The sequence below is a fragment of the Pyrgilauda ruficollis genome, unplaced genomic scaffold (assembly GCF_017590135.1).
Source record: "Pyrgilauda ruficollis isolate IOZ18807 unplaced genomic scaffold, ASM1759013v1 scaffold5, whole genome shotgun sequence".
Classification (NCBI taxonomy): domain Eukaryota; kingdom Metazoa; phylum Chordata; class Aves; order Passeriformes; family Passeridae; genus Pyrgilauda; species Pyrgilauda ruficollis.
Genome location: NW_024526599.1, coordinates 10239400 through 10252127, shown reverse-complemented (window position 1 = coordinate 10252127; position 12728 = coordinate 10239400).

Genomic DNA, 12728 nt, shown 5'->3' with positions numbered 1-12728 from the left:
GATCTGTCAATGAGCCTACAGTCCACCACTTCTGTAAAAGCAGACAATAGCAAATGAGGTTAGCAGGCCCCCACTGAAAAGTGCCAGCTGCAAATAGGCTGTCTGGATGTCTGGAAGGATGGGGGATTCAAGAGGGTTACAGCTTTCACAGTGAAATACAAGGCAAAGCAGCACGGTTTGCTGCAAATATAATGACTTAGCAGCAGGCACAGCTCATGCCATGCAATGATGGAAATAGCCCATGTACCAAGCTGCTGGACTCTGAGTACTTGTCCAGAGGGTCTACACACACTCCCCTGCATACACACATGGACATGCTGTGGAGAAAAGGATCCAATTAGCACGACTAATATAAGTTCAAATGAAATAGCATTGCTGCATTTCTCTGCATTTTCTACCAGTATACATCTGGTAGTAATAGAGGATAAATATTCTTTTTCAGTTATTTTAAAACATTTACTTTAAAACAAACATTGATTAAGTTATGCCGAACTGTGTACACCACTGATTTGTAATGTCATGGACTGACAGAAGCAAACTGAGCCCAGAGTCCAGAAAAAGAGAATTGCTTGGTCATCTCATAAAACATTAGGGTAAAAAAATTGTGTAGTAATATACCCATGGTATTGCAGATGAGATCTTGCCCATCTTTGAAGCTACTTTCAGTATGACAGTGTTGGAGACCTGCAGGATCAATAAAATATTGATTTTACATCTTTTTTTCTTTTGCCAGGCTTGGCAGAGAAAATCTGCCCTTCCATTGGAATGGTTTCAAGGATTACAAATAAAGAAACCCCAGCTGATCATGAAAGAAGCCACAGAGACAAGGGTGAGTAAAAACTGTCCACTTGGGGAAAAAAATTATTCTTCGAGTAGTTTTACCTATATTGTGAATTTCTGATGTTCTGAATATGCTATGAGTCAAGTGACGTTTTCTTTCAGAAGACAATAAAATTTCAAGGGCTGTGAAGGGGAAATCACATGGTTACTATGATGGTTTGGATCTGATCCATTATCAGGAATGTAATATAATAAAATTCCCTTAAATGTGATGGACAGGGAAAATGTCCACAAAGAGAAATGCTTGTCTCGCCAGAATGTATAAAGTGCCAGGATGGGTGGATCTTTGTATGAATCTTTTTCACCTTCAAGATGAGCAAGACTAGGGCGTGAACTTTCAGCAGTTTTACAGTTTCTACACTAAAATATGTGGAACTCTAGAAGAAGCATTAATATATTAACAGGACAGCATGAACCAGTAAAATCTGAGTAACAACACTCTTATATTCAAAAATGCTGTCTCCAGCACAGTATTTCTACCAGTTTCTTTCAGTGTCTTTTAGGACACTTGTTTTATCCATTTTTTTCCTATATTATCAACAGCAGGATTTTAGGACACTGTGAGAAACTGTGGGAGAAATTTTATTAAGTGATCAAAACAAAATTCTCTTGCAAACTGGCACTTTTTGAAACCTGCATTTATTGATGCATGGAAATTATGTGTCTAGTTTTACTCCAACACCAAAAAAAGTAACAATCTTACCTTCAGTAACTATCAAGAATTGCACAATAACTCTTAATAATACTTTGCACAGTACATGCAAACAACAGACCATCCAGCAAAGATCTCCTGAAAGTATCCCTGTAATCTGCATGAATATACAAACCCCCCTGTTGGAGGTGTGTAAACTGTATCTCAGAGCAAAGACTTCAAGCAATTTGGTGAGGGATACACCATACCCTCCTGAGAACCCATGAGTTGAGAGCATCCAGCCCCTTGGACATGTAATTTAAGATTATTATTGGCTCTTTGTGTGACCAAAGTGCACAGTGATTTTTTTTCCTTTTTAATAAGTTTGTTTATGCTCATCAACAAAAGGCCCAAGAAGATACACTCGCTGCTCAGCAGTGTCACTTCCTTGTCAGCCATAAGGTTTGTCACACCGAACAACATGGCTCCAAAACCCCAATGGCTTCATATCCTTTATATATAACTATGAGATCCTGAAATTTTGAGAGTAGACTCAAAATTGTGAATTCTATATTCTCCATGTAAAATCTGAAAGCAGCCTGAAGCCATGCAGCAGCATGTCTATATAACTCCACACAGGACCTAAGCAAGTCTGATGCATTAGCCTGACATTACGTAAAGAATTGTTGTCAAAGTTAAATCTCTTTCATAGCATAGAAGGTGCTTCAAAAGAAAATGTAATTTTGAAAATGTCTTCATAAACTATTTACAAATCAAACAAATAATAGGAAACCCATTCAGATAAACTGAGTTTGCTTTATGAGAATGAATAGCATTTGAGTGATAACCATTTCATTTCTATATTTTAAAATCTCAGTGGACTTTAAAATCAATAGATTTTTACAGCTAATTCATTTTACCACCAATTTATATTTTCCAAATAAAATAAGAACACTGTTTATTTCTAATACATCTTCATTTTCTCTCTATATTTTTTTAATAATAGGTAGTCTATCAAATAATTCTCTCACTTTTTATTCTTAAATATTGTTTTATTTTATAAACCATGTTGTACACATGTTAAGTTACTCTATAGATTATGATATTTTCAGCAGTTTCATAAATTAGCCTTCTAACATGATTAAGCTGTTTTCTGGACTCCAGAAATAAACTCCTCAAACAAAATGATGTATTTTTCATCAGATGATAAACACCCACAGTGGAAGCACTTTATTTCTCCAGAGCTGCAAATATTTTGAACAACTACTTGTCATCAGTACATGAACTATATATATATCATGCAAAGAAAAACCAATTACCCACCTATCAAGTGCAGTGAAGAGAAAGCCACGTGCCCCTGTTGGTCTTTCAATTATCTTGAATTACCTATGTCCTTGAAATGCAGTTATCTCCCACCAAATACCTGACATGCATATCTTGAATATAGTTGCCTGACTGGACCTGTGAGGTAGCTGGACATGCCTCACACCAGCTGGGTTTACCTAAGATGACTCCTGGCTTCTAAGTGCATGAGGAATGGGGGAAAGAACACCTCAGGATGAACTGCCCCTGCCATGGCATTTGTCCCCTCCAAGGTGTCTCTCTGGTAAGCAAGAACTGACACCATCCCCCTGTTCAGAGTGGAGGGAGAACTCACTGCTACTCAGCACAAGTGCTAAAGGCAATGCGTGTTTGGCACCAATGAAAGTAAGAGAATAAAATTCTACAGAGCACATAAAAAACACCAAACACACCCTGTTTGTTCTGCCAGCTGGAATTACTGTGGTCACCCTTTCCTGACCATGCTCAATGTATTCATAGCAGCCATTCCCACTTCAGAGCAGGAAGGGTTACTGGTGGAAGACTGGGCAGTCACTCTGCTTTGTTCTTCAAAAATATTTAGTAAGTCTGTCTATACTGAAAAGACCATAGACAGCTTTCTGCAAACAACAATAATCCTATTTAACTCTGCAAAAATTAATATTTTTGGCAGTCTATGAGTCTTAGAATTTCTCGCAAGTTTATTTATTCTAGTAGATGATACCATTTTCTCCCTTCTAGGCAATCTATCTGTTAAGATTTCGCCTGGAGTGTCTCATTAATTCAGGCTTGGGAAAGTAGGCAGTAAAATCAACCTGTGTTATAGACAAAAGGGAAGTTTTATAATTCATAAATATCTGAGTCCTGTAAAAGGGAAGAAGCAGTTTTAATGACCTCTTAAAACCTACCAGAAGAAAAAAGGAAGTATGTATGTGAAAAAATAATGTCTTCTGAATAGAGTAAACAGGAGCTGTTCTTTCAGGATATGAAATGCAGGGTAGGTGGAAGAGACTTCCTATTACTGCCACACAGTCTATGATGATGTGACAGGAGAAGCTAAACCAGAATATTTTTGGTTCCCTTTAGGATTCAGCCATGACTGAAATTGTCCTTCTTTTGTTCAAGAAAAATTTCAATTTAATATGCAGATTTATATTGTAGCTGGAGGAAAAGGATAACCCAACCCACACCATTTGGTTAACTGTCAGAAAGTGACATGATGTGTTCACAGGAGGGTACAGCAACATCACAGTAACTTGTCCCAGTCCATCCCACCCATCTCCTAGCCTAAGGACAAGCAGCTCTAGTTCAGTGCTGGAGCAGAAAATTAGAACTTATTTCATTGGCAGTCACACAAAATATCTTTTTTTCTTGTCTTCTGATCATGAACAGCTCAAGCACTTCCTGTGCCCTCTCCCTCTAAAACTACCCCGTTTATGCCTAGTGCAAAGATTCTTCTGCTAAGACCAGAGTCTGGCCCCACCAGTCCTATTTGTAGTGCAGTACCTTCTGCATCTCATCCCATCTCAGTCTAGGTAAGTGATACCCTGTATCTGGGGCTCTAAAACCTTGCCATCTATTATAGTGCAGGAGAAAATCCTCTATAAAACTAAATAACCTAAAATGGTTTTGAGCTTAAATGCAAGTATTACACATAATCACAGTAAGCCTATGAATGTGCCAAATCTCCTCCCTTCTAATATATGGTGGGAATAAATTATTTTTTCAACAAGGTAAAACTGAAATATTATTAACATCCAGACAATGTGCTGTTACCAATTACTTTTTTTCTCTTGATATCTGGAAGAAATATGAACCCTATTCAAGGTCTTTCTGTGGGGAGGTGAGCTGTAAAATGATAATTTTAATGGAGACTAGATAACAATTTTGGTCTTTTCTCCTATCAAAGAGAAAGTTACGTAATTTCCTCCATAATAGAAAGGTCTTCTACCAAGGAATACAATTTCTTTTGAAAACTAGTACATGGAGGAAAGAAAGCATTAATGAGGCTTTGACTGCATCTCTGCAATTGCTATTATGTGATAATCTTTAAAATTACTCAGCTGTTGTATCTTGCTTTTTAATCTAGTCTTAAAATGAAAACTGAATCAGATACTTAATATACTTCATTTGCAGCCATTTCCACTGAAAAGTAATTCTGGAGAAACTTCTGCTTGCTAAGGGGGAGCTGTCACTGTTGCTACGCTAGCTCTCACTAGGCGTAGCTGCATTGCTGGCACACCTAACCTAGCTCCTTCTGCAGGGAGCCACATCCACTGACACAACCCCAGATATCTGGGAATCAGTCTGACCAAGCACTGTGTCCTGCTCAGCACAGCTGAAGTTGCTGTTGGATTTATTTGTTGGGACTGAACATGTGTTAACATGTGTTATGCAACATATATGGCTGTACCTGAGCTGGTGAAGTTGTCTGTATTCTGTTAAGGGGTATGGACAGCTTTGGCTGTGAATCAATGCAGGGACATAGCTTCCAGTCCTTGCAAACCAATGCAAGATGACTTATTGAATTCCTTCAACTCTTTTATGAAGCAAATTTTGCTTTACTGTTTTGCATTGGGCTTTCTTTCCCTGTCTTTCTGTGGAGATGTCTTGTTGAACAACTAAAGCAAAACTCATCCACAAAGAGGGTATAGGAAGGGTATAGGAAGAACGAGTACAGAAAGAGCATGACATGGAGTGATAATTAGAGATTGTTAGAGATATCAGTTCTGATACCTTTGAGGAAAGAGGCTCCCAGAACCACATGAACTTCTTAGCACCTCTCAGCTACACAAATGCAGAAGGCAAGAAAAGCAGGAGTTCTGCAAACCAAGAACCTTTGTCTTTTTCTAAACCCAGTATTTCCAGATGCCAGCAGTCTACCAGTAACTTACAGAGAAGAAGACAAAATAGGACCAAGCAGCCCCAGAGCCTATTCCACAGCATAACCTGCAAGCAGAGCAGCAACATTGACACCACTGACACATGCATATGTCCTCTAGCACAGCTGGTCTACTACACTTGGTCTCTCCCAACGCTCATTTCTTTCATCCCTCCAGATGAAAACCTGGTGATCTTGAGAGTACAGCTGCCCGCTCAGACTCACACACAAAATCTCTGAGCCATCAAAGAAGCTGTGCACCCCCCGACTACCCACTCCCAAGCTTTCCAATCATGCAGAGAACCATGAGGCCAGGGAACTACCCAGCCAACTTCCCTAGTCCTGGGACACCACCCAAAAAGTAGTGGGAGGGGAGGATGAGAGATCTGATAACTTTTGATGGCAAAAATGTTGACTGTCTGAGAGTGAAAATCACTTGTTTACTAGATATTTGATCTCTTTCCATGTAAATCCATGCATTTCAGTGCATGTTTCCACAGAACAACAGGGAATCAGCCTGCGTGTTTCAAAGTAGAGGCGGCCTTTCTGTATGTAAAATTTGTAGCCATAACCACCCCAATTTTAACCACAAAAAACATTACTAAATACATTCCAGTAGATGGCAGGGTTACGTTGTGACAATGCTGAAAGTCTGAAGTTGAAAGTGCTTCTGGATAAAGGTTCAATTACTGGTTAAGTAAATTTAATTAGCAGAATGATCTAATATCTGAAAAGACATAAATACACATTGGATTAACTGATAGAATGTGATGCTGGAAATGCAGAAATTATATTTTAACGCAGTGAAAGCTTAAAGCTCAACGTAGTATTAAAAATGAACTTTGTTAAAAATTAGTTTCATTGAGATAACCCCTTATACCACAGGACTGACATGACACAAACCACAGTATTTAAAATGAGAATCCACTGAAGTTACCAGCAATAGAATACAGTCAGGAGAAAAGCAAAAAGCCCTTGAAAATATTACTGATCAGCAAAAGTGGTTTTCAGGACAAAAAAACAATTCAGCTGGACAGTGTAGTGTTTGCCTTTTCTCAGGGACTGTGCAAAAATGAGCACCCCATTAAGGGAATTCAGTACTGCTTTTGTCAATTTGAGAAATCATGACCTCAGCAGGGTAGGGAACAGTTTCACACGTTGGGACTCCCCTCAAAAACAGCCAGGAGAAAAGCCTCATGCACCATGAGGATCTCAGAAATGGTTTTTTACTTGTCAGGAACCAAAAAACTCAGCCCAGTATGACTGGCTGCAAATAGATAAGGTTTCAGTTTCTTAAAACTACAGTTGTCTGAATTTACTTTTCCAGCCTGGGCTGTAAGATGTGCCCCACCGAATTTTGAACACAATGACTCCAGTGAATGATTTCCCTTGTAAGTGTCCCAAGGTTGTATGGTTTTATCCTCCTTGAAGGACAGATAATTTACATGAGATAGATATAAATGTGGTCACTCTGTTTGTGTCAACACTGGTCTGAGAACATTTTTGGCAACTGTTAATGTCAAACCTCTGTACACTGCAGGCAAAATTAAATGGCTGCAGTGAAAACATATCACCCTACCTTTTATATGTTTTCTTTGACAGAAAATATTCAGACATCAGACACACAATACTTTTTATTTCTCATTTAGTGTACGCCAGTTTTGACTTGACTCACTGAAATTACTCACATATTTAATTTCACTATTATACTGTGGAATTATAAGATTAGCTGAAATACTCTATTCATAAAAATAGTTACTTTTGTGAATATCTAATAAGAAAATGGAGGGGCTGATGACACGTGGTTTCTGAAAGTAAGAAGGCCCAGCCTGGGACACCCTCTCTGTCAGGATGTAGTCTGCATCTATTGCACTAGTGCCTCTGTGCAGTGCTACTCAGCTGAAGACCATGCTGAAAAGCAGAATTCTCATTCCTAATGATAAACAGTATCTTCAAAGACACATTTTCTATAGTTTACTGTAATAATATACTCAACTTCCTCTGGTAAATGTATAGTATTTATAAAGAACATAGCTACATCACTGAAAACAGTTTGAGTTTTGCTTACATTTTATAAAGTCCTTAATATTTTGTTGTCTTTTTTTTTTTGCTTTCACATATTAATGCCTGAACATATTACATTCTTTAAAAGTTTCGTCTTATAGCTACCTTATTGATGATTCGCACCTATTGAATCATCTTGTTTCTGAAAGAATTTGCTTCATAAGAAATACAAAAAAGAAAACAAAAAAGAAATAAAAACAGTATTGACTGATTCTCTAAAATCCTATTGTATTTTTGCAGTTGGATAAAACACACAGAGCTTGACACATTCCTGAAACTCTGACTGAGAGTGTAACATAAATGGTAATATTAACATAATCATCTTGATCTTTCCCCCCAAGAATAACATAACTCTAATTGTTCCAAGATCACATGTCCTTTCTCCCTCTTTCAGCCTCATGAATAATTTGGCTCATCTTTCTCACTGACATAAACACAGAATCTTGCTGAAGGTCATGCAACATGCCCAGTATCTTTTCATTCAGTTGCAATTCAGCACTGTACCCTGTGCCTTGTATTATTTTACACTCATGACATGCAGTTGTAGACTGTTTTCACAGTGGTGTAATGCCTGATAGTCAGTTCACAGAGTGAATGGTAAACACTGATGTTTCAAAAGCTAATTAGTGGTGAAGATTTGTTGTTTATTGCCCTATCACTGTTTATTCAGCTGGAAAGCCATGGGCCAGGCAAGGCCAGCGAAGGTAATTCGAGAAATGATCTTTGTTTCGTACAACAAGAAGTTGAATTAATTAAGATTATTTGGTAAGAAAAGAAAAGAATTAAAGAGTCTGATGCATCTGACATTATTAAGGTAACAGTTTTTAGGCCTTTAGCTCATCCAGCATCCCCACTAATTCATTTGTCAACCAATATATCTGTCTAAAGACAAAAGCTCTCTCAGGTTTGATAGAGAACTGAAATTCTTCTATGTCTGGCTCAGCGACTTCATTTCTAGCCTTGAGCTTCATCTCATCAGTGTTCTCTGAAGCAATACTGTCTCCAGTTTTCAGCAGCCAGAAGGAAATGTACAGGAAATCATGAGGCAGGGAAGTGGATGCAGAAAAAGAGAGGAACCAAAACTCTTATCTGTATGAAGTGTTCTCAGTTAACCTCAGCTTATACATGGAAAGTTTTGTGCTGGGGGGAGGGATGGGGATAGAGAGGTTCTCACCAGACCTTCTTTTATTTCTTCATGTCCTAAAAACTTGGTAGCTTTTTAACAGTGGTGCCAAACACTCTGAATCCAGTTTTCTGTGACATCACTGTGGAATTTTCCCTTCAGATCTCAAGAGGTGTGGATTTCACCCTTTCCTCAGCTGCCAATAATTTATGCAGACATATCTGCCCTTGCCTTAGCACATCAGCACAGCTAGACTTTCTGCAGCACACATCACTGACGAGCCTGAGAACAACGCTTTCAACACAGCTACAAGCGCATGCAGAAATGGTCCACACACATGCTGCACAACCAGGAAAGACCTTTCCATCAAGAGAAGATACTGCAAAGCCTCAAAAAAAGAACCTCAAAAAGCAAATTCAACCATAATAAGCTGTTAATTTCAAGAAGAATTGTACGTGCTTTTACACAAGATAATGTTATCGTGACCACATAATCAGTGGGCTGTTTCGTTTACAGACTGTCTATGACATATTTCAGGAAATAATTTCCCCCAGAAATGAGTAACAAAAGTGGATCACAGCAGAAAATGTCATCTTCAAACAAGCTGAGAATTTTTCTTCCTCTGGGAGGAGCAAAGGAAGGAGTCGCAGTAAAGGTATAAAACAAGTTACCTTTGTAACCCCATGTCCTAAAAAATAAAGCATAAGGGGAATAAAATGTAATTGGTCGTTCCTGTCCTCTTAGAGGATAAAACTTGTAGAAGATAAAAAAAGGAACCACCACAGGAAAATAACAAATCCAGAAATGCAGAAGAGAAATAGTTAGCACTGCATGTTATTATGAGGTATAAATAAAAACCACCAAAAGTTCATGAGGTTCATGCCTAATATTTTTTTTTATTTATTTTGAGTTGTTTCAAAAGGTAGGGAGGAGAAACAAGAACAAAACACAAGCCACAGTGCTCTGGGGCACATCAGACTAAGATATTTCTGAAAGGACTGATACAAAGCTAGGTACCAAAAGAAGGGTGTCCTTTTTGCAAGAATGTATGCCAATTAAAATAAATTAATAAATCAAGTGCTTTGAACTAACACCCAAGCTGTCTCATTCAAGGCAGGAATACCTATCCCCTCCTGTGACACCTCTTCCCACACCATTCTGGCATGTTTGGTGGAGGCCAGGAGTTCCCAGGACCATATGATTTCTCCATTTCAATCCTAAGATCACTTGTAAGCCTTTCAGTTGTCCATATCTTTCCCAAAAAATGGGACGGTACTCAACAAAGAAAGCAGTGATGATCTAACTTGGAATTTCAGTCTTTCAGATGGGAATAATGTGATTACAGATTATAATGACTGAAGTAACAATCTTGGGTAATAGATATAACTAAAACTAAAACACTGTTAGTATTTTAGAAAACAATTTAAATGAGGTAAATTAGCATGCTGAAGATATGTATCCTAATAAATAAAGTTATTCTTTTTTCATCAGTATTCATGCAAGATCATCCAATTATAATTGAGGCTACAATTTTTTAAAAAGAAACAAAAGAGTAACATCACCATACTGAAACAAGTCATTTCTCAAAATCAAAATTTCCTTTTTACTTTATGAGAAATACAGCAAGCTAATTTCTAAATGGAATATCCCCTCATATATTTATGTTGATAGCATATTAATACAGCTGGTTTGCTGAATACTATTTAAAAACTTCCTTTTTCTTTAGTTTCTCTGTGGTTACCTTTCATTGTGTGGCACTCAAGCTTGTCTCAGCCATTCCGGTATGTCACTCCACCTACGGGATGGAGGGACTATAACCACACAAAATGAACAATTTAATCTTATCTTAGATTTTTAACTGCATGTTTACAAGGCTTCCCTGATTACGCTGTTCAGATAAAACTATTAGCCAAAGTTCTGTTTGCTGTAAGGTAAAAGGCTGCTTTTAATCAAATGATGTTATAGTTTCATAGGAATAGAATCTGATCACTGAAGCACTACGTATGAAGTGTCAGGGTTTACCTACAGCAGGTATTGTAAAAAAAAATTTAAAAAACATTGCCAATTTTATCATTCATGTATTTAGAAAAATATTATACAATTATTTAATCACAGGTAAACTAGGGAGTTTTTTATAGCTTAACCAGAGCTACACACCCAGAAGACCTTTTATAGTTCCTGCTCAAATCAGCAGACCAGTACTCTGCATGCAGCTGGTGCAAGCACTATTAGAAGGTGGGATGGAAAAATGCCTCACTAAGTCCACATGCTCACCTGACAGATGATAGTGATCACCCAGGAAAGGGCATGGAGAAAGTAATGTGGTGGCTGGCTCCAGCAACACAGGCTTATGTTCACCGAAACCTGAGGAGCCTGAAAGGATAGACCCTTGCAGATGGAAAGATGTGTGACTTTTCCAAATACAAAAATTCAGCCTCATATCACACATAGACTGACAGGCATCCAGACAGTGGCAGTGTTACCTGACTTAAAGGAGTTTGTCAGACTGGGACTCAACTCTCTGACTTGCTCCATCACTAACTGATAAATAAATTCTACTCAATTGTGTTCAAAACCAGTTCTTCAAGACAGGAAGAAGGAAAACCAAGTTCATAATTAGTGTGGTCAAGCTAGCACAAATCACAAGTCAGTGGCCAACACGGACCTATGACTTAAACAGCTCCTCCCACCAAGTGAATGCTTTGCTGGAAGAGTTAGTAAGAAGCACACTCCTTGACTGATTCCCTCAACTGCCAAGTTTGACAACACCAAATGAATCTTCCCCACTGTCTTCAATTTTCTCCATTCTGAAGACACTGAACACAAGAAGACCTGGCTGTCAACAGCCTGATCTCACCAGCGCCTGCACCACTCCCAAGCACTGGATGCATCCATGTTCAACCCCTGCACTTCCTACATGCTGGGACCAGGAGCCCAGGCCCTCGACATAACTAGCTCAGCTCCCTGGAGTGGGTCTGCCTCCCTGTTTCTGAATCCTTTGTTGCTATTCCTCTACAGTTTCTCCTGGGCAGACTAGTGACCTGCCTTGATGTATACCACAGTGTACTTCACATACACCTCCCCCTGCAATGAAATGCACTCCTAACACAAGCTTTTCTGTCAGTTTCAGCAAACGCTCTCTCATCTGATTACTCCTCCATGAGCAGAGGAGCTTCAGCTACTGCTCCCTGGAAGCAATCAGAAGAGGACAGTAAGACCAAGGTCCAAGCCTGGCCATTAAAGTACTACAAACATCTGGAAATACAGACCTCCATGGTTTAACCCACCGGCCTTGCCACTCAGCTGAAGGTCACTCTGCGTCCTCCTCTTCTGATGCCACAAGGTCAGGGAGGAAGCACGGGAGAGTGGCACAGGGCAGCATCGGCACACACCAGATCCCTGCCAGATCCCTGCCTGCAGCTGGGCACCTACATCCTAATCCCTTTTTTGGCAGCTGCACAGCCTGCACAGATAGCACCAACCAAAGTCAAGCACTTTGCTCAAGCTAAAAGACAGATTTACCCTCTGTTGACAGAGCATTTAGACATCTATAGTCAGTGTCAGCTTCCCACAGGATGGGACCGCCTCAGATTGAGTTTAAACTGGAGTTGGGTGCTGCAATCCCGTTAGGAATAAAGCCCTTGGGGGAAAGCACGTGTGCCATGCCTCTCAAGTGCAGCATTTTGGTTCTCAAGATTTTCTAGGTGTGTTGGGGTGTTACCCCTTTCCTGCAGCACTTGCTCCCGCAAGCGTCTCTGAGAAGGGATGCGATGACCGGCGGGGGCTGCTCCGGACTGCCGGTCCCGCGCGGGCAGAGGGGGCTCGCACCCCGCGCAGCCCCTGCCTTCCCCACAGCGGCCCCGCCGCCG